The 16,837-nt window shown below is 37.4% G+C and overlaps 1 pseudogene; it reads left to right on the top strand.

Moving 5' to 3' along the window:
* Nucleotides 1-442: 442 nt before the first annotated feature.
* On the top strand, nucleotides 443-11,157 carry LOC114754181 (S-type anion channel SLAH3-like; annotated as a pseudogene).
* The last annotated feature ends 5,680 nt before the right edge of the window (nucleotides 11,158-16,837 follow it).

Genomic DNA, 16,837 nt, shown 5'->3' with positions numbered 1-16,837 from the left:
ACTGTCCTGAACTGTATATTGCTATATGATTCTTCTTCTTCGTCTTGAATTATATCCGAAAAAGAATTTTCTCGCAGTAAGATCACATCTCTTAGTCATTGGCTTAACCTACTTGTCTTTTGGTTGGGCATGTAACTGAATCGTCTGTCTAATCTTTCAAGACCATTATGGAAAATAATATAAACCATGAAACTGCAGGGAAAGCTCCACTCATGATCAAATACACACCAGCTGATGAAGCATATAGTTCTAATACAACTGAGGAAACTAGAGATTTTCAAGTTTTCGCCATACCTCTTCAAGTGAGACTAACTTGTCACAATACATTAGAGTTCCAAAGATATTTGAACTTTTTCATGGTTAAACTAACTAAAATCCATCTGTTCTAAAACATGAAAATCAAATAGCCTCAACAGAGAGAAGAGGTAATGGATTTGAGTCCATGAATTATGAAACAAAACCTTCCGTTCCTCTCAGCTTGCCAATCTCTCCTGTGAATAGGCCAAAGAACAGCAAAAGAGTCATATTTAGTGGCGAGATAGAGATCAAAGAACCCATTTGTTATTCTCAACCAATACCAAAAGGTTGTGAGATTCCAGATGCATCCAGTGATGTCAACTTCTCCAGCCAGACTAGCAGTCCAAGAATTGCTGTTAACTCGAGAGATATCAGGTATGATAGCTTCAAGACATGGTCTGGTAAACTTGAAAGACAAATAACAATGTTACGTGGCAAGTCACCAAAAGCACCTGTAAGATAAATAACACAATGGATCGAAAACATACCGGGTCGGATCTCGGGTCAAGTTGGTCGGATCTTCTTAGCTCACGCTTAAGCTAGACTATAAAAGTCTGAGCTTTTAAGTGCACAGCAGAGCACCTCTTTTGCAAGAAAGAAAATAAGAGAGAGAGAGAGAGATAGTAGGAAAGCTTTACTACTGGAGTGATTTGAACTGATGGGGGGAAGCCTCTATTTATAGCTTTTGTCAAGGATATTTTGGGTAGCATAAAAATATCCACTGAGCCCATCAGATAAAATCTGAGATAAGATATAATATATCCTTATCTCATAATATCATGATATTTGAATTTAAATCCAGAATCAATCACAATTAATTCTAAATATATATACTTAATATATATTTAATCTACACAATATAAATTAATTAATTTAATATAAATTAATTAGATTTATATCGTAACCGATTGGATATGATTCAGGGTGTTTGACCAAGTCAAACATATCACAATATCGCTTGGATATTTGACTGATATATTCTCTTTATACCCGGTCAAATAATCCGGCCCATCAAGGGCGGATCCAAGCCCAAAAATCTAACATCTCCCACTCGCACTTGATGGGCTGCCCATCGTGCGATAGCTAAATCTTTCATTGCTTCATACTAGGTGTCTGCCGTGACCGCGTGAGCATGACGTCATCGATTCGGGCGCCTGTGCACTAGGAATCCTTTATGCAGGACCAGCACACAAGAACACCCTTGGTGTACCTGCAAATTATACGCTTGTTGCCTCGAATGCCCTAGTTTTATCCATACACTTTACTTGTGGCATATCTAATCCCTCTCGAGTTATTTTGTTTACTCAGATTGCCTTTTCATACGTATGGTATCCACACTTGCTTAGTTGTTCTGTTCAACCTGCAAGGGACATGTCACAGACACCAACGTAGATGTGTATTTCAGGATAAATCTTCCTTCTGACTATTCATCATTTAGATTTGGCATAGTCGCTTTCTCAGTCTTGACCCGTTAGATCGCATCATTCTTGACCATGGGGTTTAGGCTAGAGTAGCTGCCACTAAACCAAAACCTTGTGATGTTGTCTAAGTCTTAAGGGCATTATGAAAGGTTTTATTTCCTTTCTGGGACTCACACCGTAATGGATCAGGGATCTTCCATCTACGTCCCTTGTTGCGGATTTGAGTGAGCTCATGCAGTATGAATTGCATGCTACGGTGCTCAATCCACCAAGTGGAGTATGTCGCTTTTGGTTTTAATAGCACCGTACAGACTTAAGTTCCAAATGCACTCCAACATTTGAACCAGGAGCTCTTTCATCACAACTATATATGACGTCTTACTAGTGAAGAGTTCCTTGTCTGGCTACAGGTCTCATGGACGACACATTATCCATGATTCGGCCCAAACTTTTATGGGTCTCATCTCAGTCTAGCTGAGGTGACATTTGTGCAGTGATTCTTCTCTACCATCTCATGGTGATCATCTGCTGTCAAACCTTCTATATCCCATGAGAACATAGCGAGGCGGTTGCTCGTGTGAGTGAGCCAACCTTGTGACCTGTACGACATATTTGTATTGCATACCTTGTGCCTATGCATGTATAAATACACAAATATACAAGAAAAATTTCTTTGAACTGGATAAAATGCATTGAATTACTAAGTAAGAGGAAAAAGGTTCAGTACAACATGCCTTGTGCCTGCGTATTTGAACAAAAAAAAGGATCAAAAAGAAAAAGGGGTTCAATACATCATGCTCTACGCATGCCCAAGGCCTTTACATGCTTGACGAAAGGATCTCTAGCTATAGGCTTGGTTAGGGGATCTGCCAACATCTTATGAGTGGACAAGTATTGAACTGTCACTTGTTTCTTAGCGATCATATCCCTTACAAAGTGATATTTTATGTCTATATGCTTAGTATGATTGTGGTACTTAGGGTCCTTTGCATAGGCTATTGCTGCTTGACTATCGCAGTGAATCAGAGTTGGTCCCTCACTCCCACCATGGATTCCCAATCGTACTAAGAATCTTTTGAGCCACACAGCTTCTTGGACAGCTGCAGAACAAGCTACATATTCTGCTTCCATGGATGAAAGAGACACACACGTTTGTTTCTTGCTGCTCCAGAGATTGCTCCGTTATTCAGTAGGAAAGCATAGCCTGACGTCGAGTGTCGCTCGTCCAGGTCTCCTGCCCAATCAGCATCGGAATAACCTCCGCACGAAGGCCATTTCCTTGATAGCATAGCTCATAGTCCATGGTTCCTTTTAGATATCTCATAATCCTCTTTACAGCTTCCCAGTGTTTGACTCCTGGATTGGATTGGAATCGACTCACAAGTCCGACTGCGAAGCATATGTCTGGCCTGGTACACAACATGGCGTACATTAGGCTGCCTACAGCACTTGAGTATGGGACTCTCTTCATGCGCTCTATATCGCATTGTTTTGTAGGGCGCATTTCCTCACTTAGGTTATGTCCCTTAACCACAGGGGTATCCATAGGCTTGCAGTCTCTCATATTGAAACGCTCAAGAATCTTTGCTATGTATGCCTTTTGTGACAATGACAGCAATTTTCTAGAACGATCTCTTCTTATCTTAACACCTAAGATATATTCTGCTTCGCCCATGTCTTTCATCTCGAAGTTCAAGGATAACCACTCTTTGATCATCTTTATTAGTTTCAGATTGGTATCAGCTAGTAGTATGTCGTCGACATAGAGGGATAGAATGACAAAGTTGTCTCCAAACCGCTTGATATAAACACAGTGATCTTCCTCGATCATTTCAAAGTCATAGGAGCTTATGGCTTTGTGGAACCTTAAGTACCACTGCCTAGATGATTGCTTGAGTCCATAAATGGATCTCAAGAGTTTACAAACCTTTTGTTCATTCCCTTTCTGTATGAAGCCCTCAGGCTGTTCCATATAGATTTCCTCATCTAGTTCTCCATTCAAGAAAGCGGTTTTTACATCCATCTGATGTAACTCTAAGTCTAAACTTGCTACTAAAGCCAGTATCAGTCGTATCGAGTTGAAACGTACAACAGGTGAGAAGGTGTCTGCGTAATCCACTCCTTCCCGTTGTGTATACCCTTTGGCAACTAACCTTGCTTTGGGTTTATCAATTGATCCATCAGCCTTACGTTTGTACTTGAGAACCCACTTGCTCCCAATTGCCTTTCGGCCAGGTGGTAGATCAACTAATTCCCATACTTGGTTGGATTCCATGGAATCCATTTCCTCTTGTAAGGCCTTCTGCCATTTTTCCTTAGCAGGTCCTGTTAGTGCTTCTTTAACACTTACGGGGTCTCCTTCATCGTTTTCTGGACTAACGATGAAGGTTGCTCCTTCAATTGAGAAGCGTCTCTTAGGAGTTTTGTCTCTGTTACTTCTCCTAAGTGGGGTTGTTGTAGGACTTACTTCCTGTGACTGGGTTAAACCTTGTTGTGAAAATGGCTCAACCCTCCCACTCGGATCAGTAGACTGAGGAACACTTTGTTGTACCTCATTGCCATCATCCTCATAAAGACGGCTTGTTCGATCAATACTCCCTCTGCTAGGATATTCGGTTTCTATGAATGTTGCGTCCCTTGACTCTATCTCAGTCACTGAGCCGTCATCATTTTCACCAATGAAGACATACCCCTTAGAGTTCTCAGAGTATCTTATGAAGATACACTTTTTGCCCCTTGGTTCTAGCTTGTCATATTTATGGGAAGAATCACGAATATAGGCCGCTGACCCCCATGGTCTTAGGATGCTTAGATCCGGTTTGCGGTTTGTCCATGATTCATAAGGGGTTGTAGTGACTGATTTAGAAGGCACTCGGTTAAGTATGAATGTGGCAGTTAAAAGAGCATCTCCCCAATATGAGGTTGGAAGCTCAGCTTGTGCCATCATTGATCTAACCATATCGAGGAGAGTTCTATTTCTCCTTTCAGCAACTCCGTTCTGTTGAGGAGTGCCAGGGATTGTTAGTTGCCTAACAATACCCCTTTCTTCACAGAGCTCCTTGAACTGATCAGAGAGGTATTCTCGGCCTCGGTCAGTTCTTAAGGCTTTGATTCTTGAACCTAGCTGATTTTCCACTAGATTGAGATATTTTCTAAAGCACTCTAATGCCTCAGATTTGTGGGAAATCAGGTAAGTATAGCCATATCGGGAAGAATCATCGATGAAGGTAATAAAATACCATGCTCCGTGACGTGCCCTAACACTCATTGGTCCGCAAATATCAGAGTGTACCAATTCAAGAGGATGGTTAGCCCTGGTTGCCTTTCCGAAAGGCTTCCTTGTGCTCTTGCCAGCAAGGCAATGTTCACACAGAGACATTTCCTTTTTGGACACGTTTCCTAGCAAACCCTCTTTTGCCAGTTTGGTCATGCGTTCTTGACCAATATGTCCTAATCTAGCGTGCCATATATCGTAATTGACATCGGAAGAAAGTGCATAGCAAGAACTAGAAAAATTATCATTGAAATTTTCTAAAACAAAGAAACCATCCGAAACATAACCAGAAACTGAAAAATTGGTCCCATACGAAATGTCTACTGTGAAATCATGGAAAAAGACATTGAAATGAAATCTAACTAAGGAAATAACAGACACAAGATTTCGTCGGATTTCCGGAGCGTAGAGGACATTTTGCAGGACTAGAGTCTTTCCTCCATGCAGGGTCAGCTCACAAGTACCGATCCCTTTGACTTCTACTCTCGTGTTGTTCCCAACATAAAGCCATCTGCTTCTTGCTGGTAACCGACGAAATTCTGTGAAGTTCCCACGATCTTTGCTCACGTGGTCTGTGGCCCCTGAGTCTATAACCCAAACAGGATTAGTTTCAGCAATAAACGCAGTGCTAGAAACATAAGAGAAATGTATTGAATCTGAATCCAATACCTTTTTCTGCTCAGGGCAGTCCTTGGCATAATGCCCCTTTTGTTGGCAAGCATAGCATTTGATGGTTGCTATGTTCCGCTTCTTTGCAGGTTTCTTGCCTTTCTTGAAGGAACTCTTTCCCTTCTTTACTTTAGGGCCGCCTTTCTTATTTTGAGAGCCTTTGCTTCTCTTGGACTGGTTTTGGGAGGTTGTCCCTCCCTTTCCTTCAGTTAAATATGCCTTACTAACAGGCTTCACAGTTTCCATCCGATCATCCTCCAGTTGGAGGTGGCGAGCTACATCAGCAAAGGTTTTTATACTCTCATTATGAGTAATGGTGTGCTTCATGGTATCCCAACTTGCTGGGAGAGATCTCATGACAGCTTGAATCTGTTGCTCATCAGATAAGGCGCCTCCGGCTTCCTTAAGCTCCTTGATTAAGTTCTGCATTGCCCTTAGGTGATGCCTTATGGGAGTGTTAGGACCCAGCTTGAAATTATCAAGTTTGACGGTGAGTCTCCTAAGCCTCGCAGCAGAGGTACCGTCAAATTCGGATTTCAGTGCTGCTCACATGGCAGAGGCTGAAGGGTGTGTTTCGAATTGCACCAACACATCGTCAGTCATGGCACTCAGCATGGTAATTCTGGCGATAGTGTCCCTTCTTTTCCTGGCCGCGTAGCCGTCCTGGTCCCTTCGCGATGCATTCGCCTCAGGCTCTGGAAGAAAAGTAGTCAACACATCAGTGACTTCTTGTTCTTCGAGGACATACGATATCTTACGACGCCACATGCTGTAATTGTCTCCGTTCAGCTTGTCACCTCCTACGAGGTCAGCTATAATGGACTTGATTCCTCTTTGAGACATCATGCTATCACATAGACAACAATGCATTTTAGTACGATATGCAATACACACACTTTATTCAAGTAGGTCATAGGTCGTCCGGATAAAAGTCTCACCATTTTCATGATCAGGAGACAACTAGGTTGGCTCCCATCCCATTACTCCTGGTTAGTCTCTTACCTTTCTTACCTCTGACTTTCCTTGAACATATCCCTAATTGGAGTTTTCCTCCTGAAACTCCCACTCAAATAAAGCATTTGAAATAAAAAAAATTTTATTTATCGAAGCATAAATGTTTACAAAAAAAATTGGATAATCTCAAAAATAAAGTCTCAAGAGTAAACATTAAATGAAAAGAAAAAAAAAAGTGAACAGAAACTCATTCGTTCATGATATATTTTATCATTGGTTCTCTCAAACCCTCTTTAACATCTTTCCAGCATCTACAGAGACTTTGTTTAAAAAATGCTTCAGTAAATATGTGTCCCCTCCTCGCCAGTTCCTCTCGGTATTGGATTGCAATATTTGAGAAAAAGAGTGCGTCTTGCTCATTGACAATTTGTTTAGCATAATAAGTCAATTTTGAAAAGAGGCACTTTTGATGCTTGTATTCATCAGCATGCTTTTCTGCTATCTGTTCTATTAAGTTTATGTCCTTGGGTCTGCAGACTTCTTCCTCTTATTGGTCAGGAACACATTTCCTTTCACCACTGCTCCCCTCAGGTACATTAGAGTTTACTTGTAAAAAAAATAATAATTTGAAGATTTCGGAGCATCAGAAAGAGGAGAATAAGTTGGATATTTTCCAAAAGAGGAGTTAAAATTTGAGTTTGAGTTGGCCATTTCCTAAACCCAAAAAGAACAAGTTAAAAAAAAATAAAATAAATATTCAAAAACATTTATTTGCTATTTTTCATACCCAAAAAGTCATAAAAATAGGCACATAATATATCAATTTATTTCTCATGATTTTAGAAATATTTCAGGTCAAACGGGGCTCAAAAATAGCCCCTCACGCGCCCCAATAAGCAAAAAAAAATTTTTTTTAAATAAAGGGTAGGCTCGCCCACTCTCGGGACCGGCATGTGTCATACACGCGCGCCTTTCCGGCCTCTCGCCGTCACCTGACCTATTCCATCTGATTCCTCACGTCTCAAGGAGTCTATATATGTGCTTTTTATGACCAAAGGGTCCCTAGGTGGACCCCATGCTCCCACATGGCGCGTCCAAAAAAAATTCCGAGAAAAAAAAATGCCCTTTTTTTTTATTCAAAAAAAGGTTTTTTTTAAAATTTTTTTTTGGGTCGGGTCGGTCTACCGACCCGACTTCCAGGGAGGATCCGGGTCCACAGACCCGAAACGCAACGTTTCACTTAAAGTGAAACATTGCATCCTGGCCAGCCCAAAACGACGCCGTTTTGGGCTGGTCAGGTCGTCCCTGACCTCCAGCCGGGTCGCCCCAGATCCGGCTAGAGCTCCGGCGGGTCCGTCGCGACCCGCCATTTTCGAACTACCATATCTTCCTCCTCCGAGCTCCGTTTTATGCATTTTAGGTGTCTATGGACTCGTATTTTCGTGCTCTACAACTCTATGGGTTTATTTTCTTTAAAAAACATCATTTTTAAAGACCCAAAAAAATGGTTCGAACGGCCGACGTTGGAAGCTTTAGAAAGAAGACTCCGGTCACGTTTTTGAACCTTACGGAATAATAGGTAATGTTTTCGAACTTCACTTATATAAACGGAGTGTGTATTTGAGTTTAAAACACAAGCATGTAGAGTTCGAATTGCATACGGCATATTCATGATGCAGTGGAAAAAAAGAGCGTGCATTATATATATGCACACATATATTGAGAGCCTCAAGAACATCTCGGCTCTGATGCCAATGTAAGATAAATAACACAATGGATCGAAAACATACCGGGTCGGATCTCGGGTCGGGTCGGTCGGATCTTCTTAGCTCACGCTTAAGCTAGACTATAAAAGTCTGAGCTTTTAAGTGCACAGCAGAGCACCTCTTTTGCAATAAAGAAAATAAGAGAGAGAGAGATAGTAGGAAAGCTCTACTATTGGAGTGATTTGAACTGATGGGGGAAAGCCTCTATTTATAGCTTTTGTCAGGGATATTTTGGGTAGCATAAAAATATCCACTGAGCCCATCAGATAAAATCTGAGATAAGATATAATATATCCTTATCTATAATATCATGATATTTGAATTTAAATCCAGAATCAATCACAATTAATTCTAAATATATATACTTAATATATATTTAATCTACACAATATAAATTAATTAATTTAATATAAATTAATTAGATTTATATCGTAACCGATTGGATATGATTCAGGGTGTTTGACCAAGTCAAACATATCACAATATCGCTTGGATATTTGACTGATATATTCTCTTTATACCCGGTCAAATAATCCGGTCCATCAAGGGCGGATCCAAGCCCAAAAAATCTAACAGCACCTCTTGCAGACAACAACAATGTGAGTGACAATGACAGGCCTCTTCCTGTTCATCGGTACTTTGATGCATTGGAAGGTCCCGAGTTGGAAACTCTCAGGGTACGTCAAGCAGTCTGACAATTGCTAAGTTTGTTTATTCACATTGAGCTAACCATTCTTTTACTTTATGAACAGGATTCCGAAGAGATATTGCTTCCTCACGACAAACAGTGGCCATTTCTTCTTCGCTTCCCCATTTCATCACTCAGTATTTGCCTTGGCGTTAGCAGCCAAGCAATACTGTGGAAGACACTGGCCACAGCTCCAAGCACCGACTTTCTTCACATAAGCCTCAAAATAAATCTGATTCTATGGTTCATTGCAATTGCGCTTGTTGCTTCTATCTCCACCATCTATCTTCAGAAAGTAATCTTCTACTTTGAAGCTGTTCGCCGTGAGTACTACCATCCCATACGCGTGAACTTCTTCTTTGCTCCATGGATAGCTCTCTTGTTCTTTGCTCTTGGAGCTCCACCATCGTTTGTCAAGGAGCTCCATCCTTCATTGTGGTACATCCTTATGGTTCCTATAGTCTGTCTTGAGCTTAAGATTTATGGACAATGGATGTCTGGCGGCTAGAGGAGCCTATCGAAGGTGGCAAATCCTTCAAATCACCTCTCTGTTGTTGGGAATTTTGTTGGGGCCTTACTTGGTGCATCCATGGGCCTCAAAGAACGGCCTATCTTCTTTTTTGCCATTGGCCTTGCTCATAACGTAGTCCTTTTTGTCACTCTATACCAGAGGCTCCCAACCAATGAGACTCTGCCAAAAGAGCTTCATCCAGTGTTCTTTTTGTTTGTTGCAGCACCTAGTGTGGCTTCCATGGCATGGGCTAGGATTCAAGGCTCTTTTGATTATGGATCAAGGATTTCCTACTTCGTTGCCATGTTCCTTTATTTCTCTCTAGTAAGTTTCACTATCACCCCATAGTCGCCTGTGTACAACTTTATCTCTTTCATTAATCATACCTATGATTTTGCAGGCCGTCCGGGTCGACTTCTTTAGAGGATTCAAGTATGTTCCATCTTAAAAATCCATAAATTTCCATGTCAAACGTTCAACAGATGAATTTACTAACGAATGTTTTTATGTGAATGAATCAAACAGATTCTCACTTGCATGGTGGGCCTACACTTTTCCGATGACAGGTGCAGCCATTGCAACCGTACGATATTCAGAGGTAGTTACAAATGTAGGAACCTGTTAGAAAAAATATGATAATGGATCGAAAACATATCTCGGGTCGGATCGGTCGGATCTTCTTAGCTCATACTTAAGCTAGACTATAAAAGTCTAAGCTTTTAAGTGCACAACAGAGCACCTTTTTGCAAGAAAGAAAATAAGAGAGAGAGAGAGATATAGTAGGAAAGCTCTACTACTGGAGTGATTTGAACTGATGGGGGAAGCCTCTATTTATAGCTTTTGCCAGGGATATTTTGGGTAGCATAAAAATATCCACTGAGCCCATCAAATAAAATCTGAGATAAGATATAATATATCCTTATCTCATAATATCATGATATTTGAATTTGAATCCAGAATCAATCACAATTAATTCTAAATATATATACTTAATATATATTTAATCTACACAATATAAATTAATTAGATTTATATCGTAACCGATTGGATATGATTCAGGGTGTTTGACCAAGTCAAACATATCACAATATCGCTTGGACATTTGACCGATATATTCTTTATACCCGGTCAAATAATCCGGCCCATCAAGGGCGGATCCCAAACCCAAAATCTAACAGAACCAAAGCTCTGTGTGTAATTTGAGTGCGATTTCTACACTCACAGTGTCCTTACTGCTTGCTAGCACTGTGATTCATGCGTTGGTATTGCAAGACTTGTTTCCCAATGACATGGCCATAGCCATTAGTCACAAAAAGCCCCATCCTCATCGTCGTCTTCGTCATTTTAATAACTGGTTCCATCTAGGACATGACAACGATCAAGTCAGCAATGATATTGAGAATTTCTTGAGGTTCGCAAATTCAGATAACAAAAGCGATGTGGCAGCTTTGGTCACCAATAATAATCGGAACAATCCGAGTGTTTCCTTGCGGGAATTGAGTTCGATAACAGGTGAGGAATATAATGTGGAGTCTTCTGTTTTGAATGCTCCCATTAGGTCAAGTAATGTTGTATAGTGAGAAGATGACAATTTTATCAAAATACCGTAAACAGTAAAAATAATTATCCAAATACTACATTGTGGAAACTATTTACTCATACACTATATTTTTTAAAAGTTGTTCATGTTGAGATGAACTTTCACTCTAACAGCTTATTTTTTTAAGTGAAAAAATGAAAGTCGTTCAGGCTAATAACAACTTCAACCATCTCCATTTTCATTTTCGGAAACAATTACAACTAGGGACCCAATTTCATCAGCCTCAGCCGTTCGTCCCTGCCCTTAAAGTTGTAGAGCAAATTACATTTAACACCCCATCTCATCATATCTATTCCTTATCTTCTTTTACTCTACATCTTCTCCTAAATATAATAAATATGAGTAGATTTTGTAGAAAAATTGCTTTGTATCTTAGTACTTAAATTTAGACGAAAATATATAAATAAATTAAATGAACAAATATTTAAAACTTAACATGTTCACAAATTTTATGAAATAGCTAAATAAAAATATTAAAAACTTTAAGTTCTTAAAATCACTTAAAATATTCTTATTTTTCTCCAATGCCCATTCTGATCTATTTTATTTTTATTTTTTTGAATTGTTTAAGATAACATGACATTCTCACCATGAAAGAAGGTCCTAATAAGTTTTCAGTGTTTGTTTATTAAATTATCAATACCCATTCTTATCTATTTTATTTTTGTTTTTTTGAATTATTTAAGGTAACATGACACTCTCACTATGAAAGAAGGTCCTAATAAGTTTTCAGTGTTTGTTTGTTAAATTATTTTTTAATATTTTTATTTAGCTATTTCATAAAATTTGTGAGCAAGTTAAGTTTTAAATATTTGTTTATTTAATTTATTTATATATTTTTTTCTAAATTTAAGTACCAAGATACAAAGCAATTTTTCTATAAAATCCACTCATATTTATTATATTTAGGAGAAGATGTAGAGTAAAAGAAGATGGGGAATAGATATGATGAGATGAGGTCTTAACTGTAATTTGCTCCACAAATTTAAAGGCCCCTTAGTTGTAATTTTCACCGCAAATGAAAATGGAGATGGTTGAAGTTGTTGTTAACTTGATCGACTTTCAATTTTTTACTTAAAAAAAATAAGCTATTAGGGTGAAAGTTCATCTTGGCGTGAATGACTTTTAAAAGATATAGTATATGGGTAAAATTATAATTTTAAAAAATTACAAGTAGAAATGGAAATTTTGAAAATCATACTCAAAAGTTTGGGAAAAAGGTTTACGGGACATAGGAAGAATAGTTCCTAATAGACGAGAAAATTATCTCAAAAAGAAATTTTGAATAATTATTAAGTTTTGGTTAACTAAGGGTACCTAATTTAATTTTATTATGAAAAATACCATCCTCATTTTTATTATTAGGATCTAAGTAACATGGAAAAAATTATTTCATGGCAAATAGAATTTACCACATAATTGTTTGAGTAGAGAAAAAATATCAAAGTAAGTTAAATATTAAGGATACTAATATAATATCAAGTCATAATTTTAGAAAAGGATCAAAAATATTAAAGTTGAAAGAGGTTAAGTAAAAATATAGATAAATTTTTGGGAAAATCCCAAAAAAGGACCTTGAAATATGGGAAATCTCAGATTGGGTCCTTAAATTTCAAAAATGACAGAATGGGTCATTGACCCAATCTGTCATTTGTGAAATTAAGTCGAATTGATAATTTTGCCCTCATTTGCATTCATTCACTACAATGATTTAAGGAATCACTATAAGGGTTTAGGTGTTACTTAGATTCGTGTAGTGAATAACTACTCACTTTTTCATAGTCAGGTGTCTTGCTATTAACTACAACTAATGTTGTAATTACTAGAACAATGTAAGCATTACCTAGATTTGTGTAGAGAATAACTACTCATTTTGCATAGTCAGGTACCTTATTATTAACTACAACTAATCTTGTAATAACTAGAACAGTGTAAGTGTTACCTAGATTTGTTTAGAGAATAACTACTCACTTTGTTTAGCTAGGGGCAAAATTGTCAATTCGCCTTAATTTCACAAATGACAGATTGGGTCAATGACCCATTCTGTCATTTTCAAAATTTAAGGACCCAATTTGGGATTTGGTATATTCCAAGGGCTTTTTCTGAGATTTTCCCTAAATTTTTTCCCTCCTAAAAGATTTTAATTATCTGGATATTATAAAAATATGTTGGTTAGTTTAGTTCAGTCTTTTAAATTTAATAGGAATATTATTAAGGGATAATAAGCAAATTTACCCATTGTAATATCGAAAAGGAATACTGAGCACCATAATAAAATATCAGGGGCAAAAATACCTAAGGTTTAAAAAATTGAATCGGACACTGAACTGATCAAGGCACTGGTTCAAGGGTCAGTAGGTCAGATCAGGATCAACTCAAAGTTAAATCGGTCATATTAAAATAATAGTATAATTTAATTGACAATAATGAAATGCAACTTTAATCACCACTGGCATAAAGATGGTGATAGTTTAATAATATAATTTAAGTAAAATTTATAAAAATATTCATTCTTAATTATAAAAATAATTTTCACAAAAGTAATATTTAAAAGTATTTGATTAAACAATAAAAATAAAATATATAGTATACATTATTTTTCATGGTTTTAAAAACCAAATCAAACCGGCCGGTTTAGGCAAAAAAATCAGCCAGTTTTTCAGTCTGGTGTGTCACTTAAATCGTGTTAAAACTGACTCGGTATGAACTAGGTGAGAGTAAGCTGAGTAACTTGTTAGGTTGGGTGGGTTAGTCGGGTTAAGTTCCTAGAAACATGATGAAGAAACGATGGACGCAATGACTAAAAGAAAACAAAGAATAAGAAATAAGAATACAGAGTTGAAGAAAAAGATGAGATCAGATGAAGTAAAGAGAAAGAAAGAGAGAAATGAAAAGAAAAAACAAAATTTAAAAAAACAAAAAACAAAACAAAACAAAAGCAAGGAGATTTGCGCCTCATCAAAAGAGATCCCCCTCTTGCTTGGCGGCACCTTATAGCATCTACATAAGGGATTGGTTTTTGGTCATCAAATGCTGAAGCAGCAGTAGCTTCTTTTGCTTTACAAGTGGTTTCATCGTTGAAGAGGACAGCCTCAGGAAGGAGCAATGGACGCGAGTGGACCTGGTTTGATGATTAGATTTTGAATGCTAAATTTTAAAAAGAAAAAGAAAAGAGGAGGAGAATGTAGAGAAACCGATGAGGCAAGGACCTCAATACTAAAGAAGCTAAAAGGACAACTCAAAACTGATGAGCGATAAAACATCTGCTTAGGAAAAGAAGTACAGTGATTGGACTTTAACGTGTAAGCATTTATGACTTGGTGTTAGAACTATAAAATTTTTTAATGCAAAATTTATGTTGTTAATTTTGTTGTTATTATTTAAATTTGGTTTTCATTTAAAATAATCAATACGTAAAATACTATTTTGATTATTACCAGCATAACCCGGGTTGATTCTGATCAAATCTACTAACCCTCGACTCATTGTTTTAACCGGTTTAGTAACTGGTCTGATTTTTACTACATTGTTATTTTTCAATTCCCTCTTTCTTTTTCAACATCACCTCCTTGGCTCCTCTCCTTCAAATTTTATACTTTGTTTTTTGGCCAAACCTATATTATACGTAATGACAACACACCTACTTTATGTCATTGGGTAATGGGCAATATGCCAATATTAGTGTAACATCCTTCCATTCACCTTTTTTAGTACGCGTCCAAAAACGTTATAGTTGAAGCGGATTACAAAACAAACTCGTAGATTGAAAATTTAAAATTTTGATTCTCAAATTACTATTCAATAGTAAATTTCAGATTTTTGATTTAACTTTAAACATTTATAACTAATTATAGAAAAATTGTATTGAGATGATTCAAGTCTTCATTTGAAGCTCTTTTAATTCTTTATAAGGATTGATTCGTTTTCCTTATCTAGAATTACACATAAAGTTATACTGTTCATTTAGTCAAGCAGTCTATTTTCAGATTCTTTGCGACTATAACAAAATACACTTTTTACCTCCCATATTTATGCTTGTTTTAAAAAACAGAGCAGAAAAACTACTTTTCTTGTCTGTTTTTTGAAAATTGAATTATTCTCCTATGTTAAAAACAGTGGAGAATATTTCCCTTATTTTTTTTTTTTTTCTTCAGCTTTTATACTTGTGCCCTGACATCCCAACTTCTTCTCCGTCACTGCTCGTGCGCCGCTCACTGCCTCTGTGCATGCACACTTTGCACGATCTCTCTTCCTCGATGCTTACGCACTTGGTGACCTCTCTCGCCCAACTCATGAATACTTTGCAACCTCTCTCCCTCCACACTTTCTTCTCTTTCTTCTCGACACACATGGACTCCAAATGATGAAGGTGTCGATGGTTTTGGTTTGGCCAAATGGGTTCGTGGGATTGATGTGAGGTCTGCTCCTTCATTCTTTTGCCGACAGTTATGGTGGTGAAAGGCGGAGGAAGACAATGATTTTGGTAGAGTCATGATCGTGGATTGATGGAGGAGGGAATGAAGTTGCAGATGCTCTTCCCTATTTTGAGAGTGATTGAACATTTCTGGTTATTCTGCTATTTTTACTGCTTAGCTTTAGATATGAAGCTTTATACTGATATTGGTACTTTGGGATTCCACGTTTCATCTTGGATAATTAGTTTTGAGATTCCTACTTGAATTCCGCTGGATTTATCAATTCACAACTTCATGTTGTTCAGGGGTAATCTTTTTTTTTTTTTTTTTTGCAATTCATATTGTAGCTTATTGATTCTGAACCTTATTAGTTGTTCTTCAGTTCAGCACCTATTAGGCTATTATATCTCTCGACACTACACTTTGAGGTTTCATAATTTGGGAATTCCATTGTAGGAATATGATGTTGGTTGTGATACGTTGTATTATTTGGAGAGTTGTTCCTACTTTGTTATTTTTTCTTGACCTGTTCCTACTTTGTTAGCTTAGATGATAGGTCCATTGAAAGAATATGAGAAGTTATCAGAGTTAGATTATTTAACAAAAAGAATGTTTTGGTCTTTTGGAAGCCTAGTTTATTCTTCAAATGGTGTTTAAGCAGAAGAATATATATTTTGGATCTAAATTGACATAGTAGTACTTAGTATCATGACTTCAAATCTGCATTAAAGCACATGGATGAGAGTATTGATATATAAATTCTGGTTTTTCGTTGTTATATAATATGCTCAAATATATGCTATTGTATTATTACTTACTACTACATTGTTTTGTGTCCTTTTCTTAACATCACATTTACTTTTTTGTGTTCTTGCCCTGTTTTCTTCTATTCTTAACATCACATTTATTTTTAATTACAAGACTTTAGAGTTTCAGAAATGGCCAAATTAGTGTTATTATATTTTCCTACGTGATAGACCTTAAAATTCAGCTGGAGTATTCCAAGAACTTCACTAAGCAATCATCTATGTTGTTGATTCGAGTGACATGGATAGGCTTGTGCTAGCTAAGGAAGGGTTTCATGCTACCCTAGAGGTATGTTAATCATGGTCAAATATTGAGATCTGTGCAATGTTTTATATAACGTGAACCCTTGTCTTCACAATCTATAAATAAATGTGACCAGTAAATAGGCGTATCACTTCGAAGGCAGTGTAGGCGTTGTAAAAGTTGTAAGCAATA

This window comes from Neltuma alba, unplaced genomic scaffold (genome assembly GCF_004799145.2).
Source record: "Neltuma alba isolate B1F8T4 unplaced genomic scaffold, ASM479914v2 tig00010095_pilon, whole genome shotgun sequence".
NCBI lineage: Eukaryota > Viridiplantae > Streptophyta > Magnoliopsida > Fabales > Fabaceae > Neltuma > Neltuma alba.
This window is presented reverse-complemented; position numbering and strand designations above follow the sequence as displayed.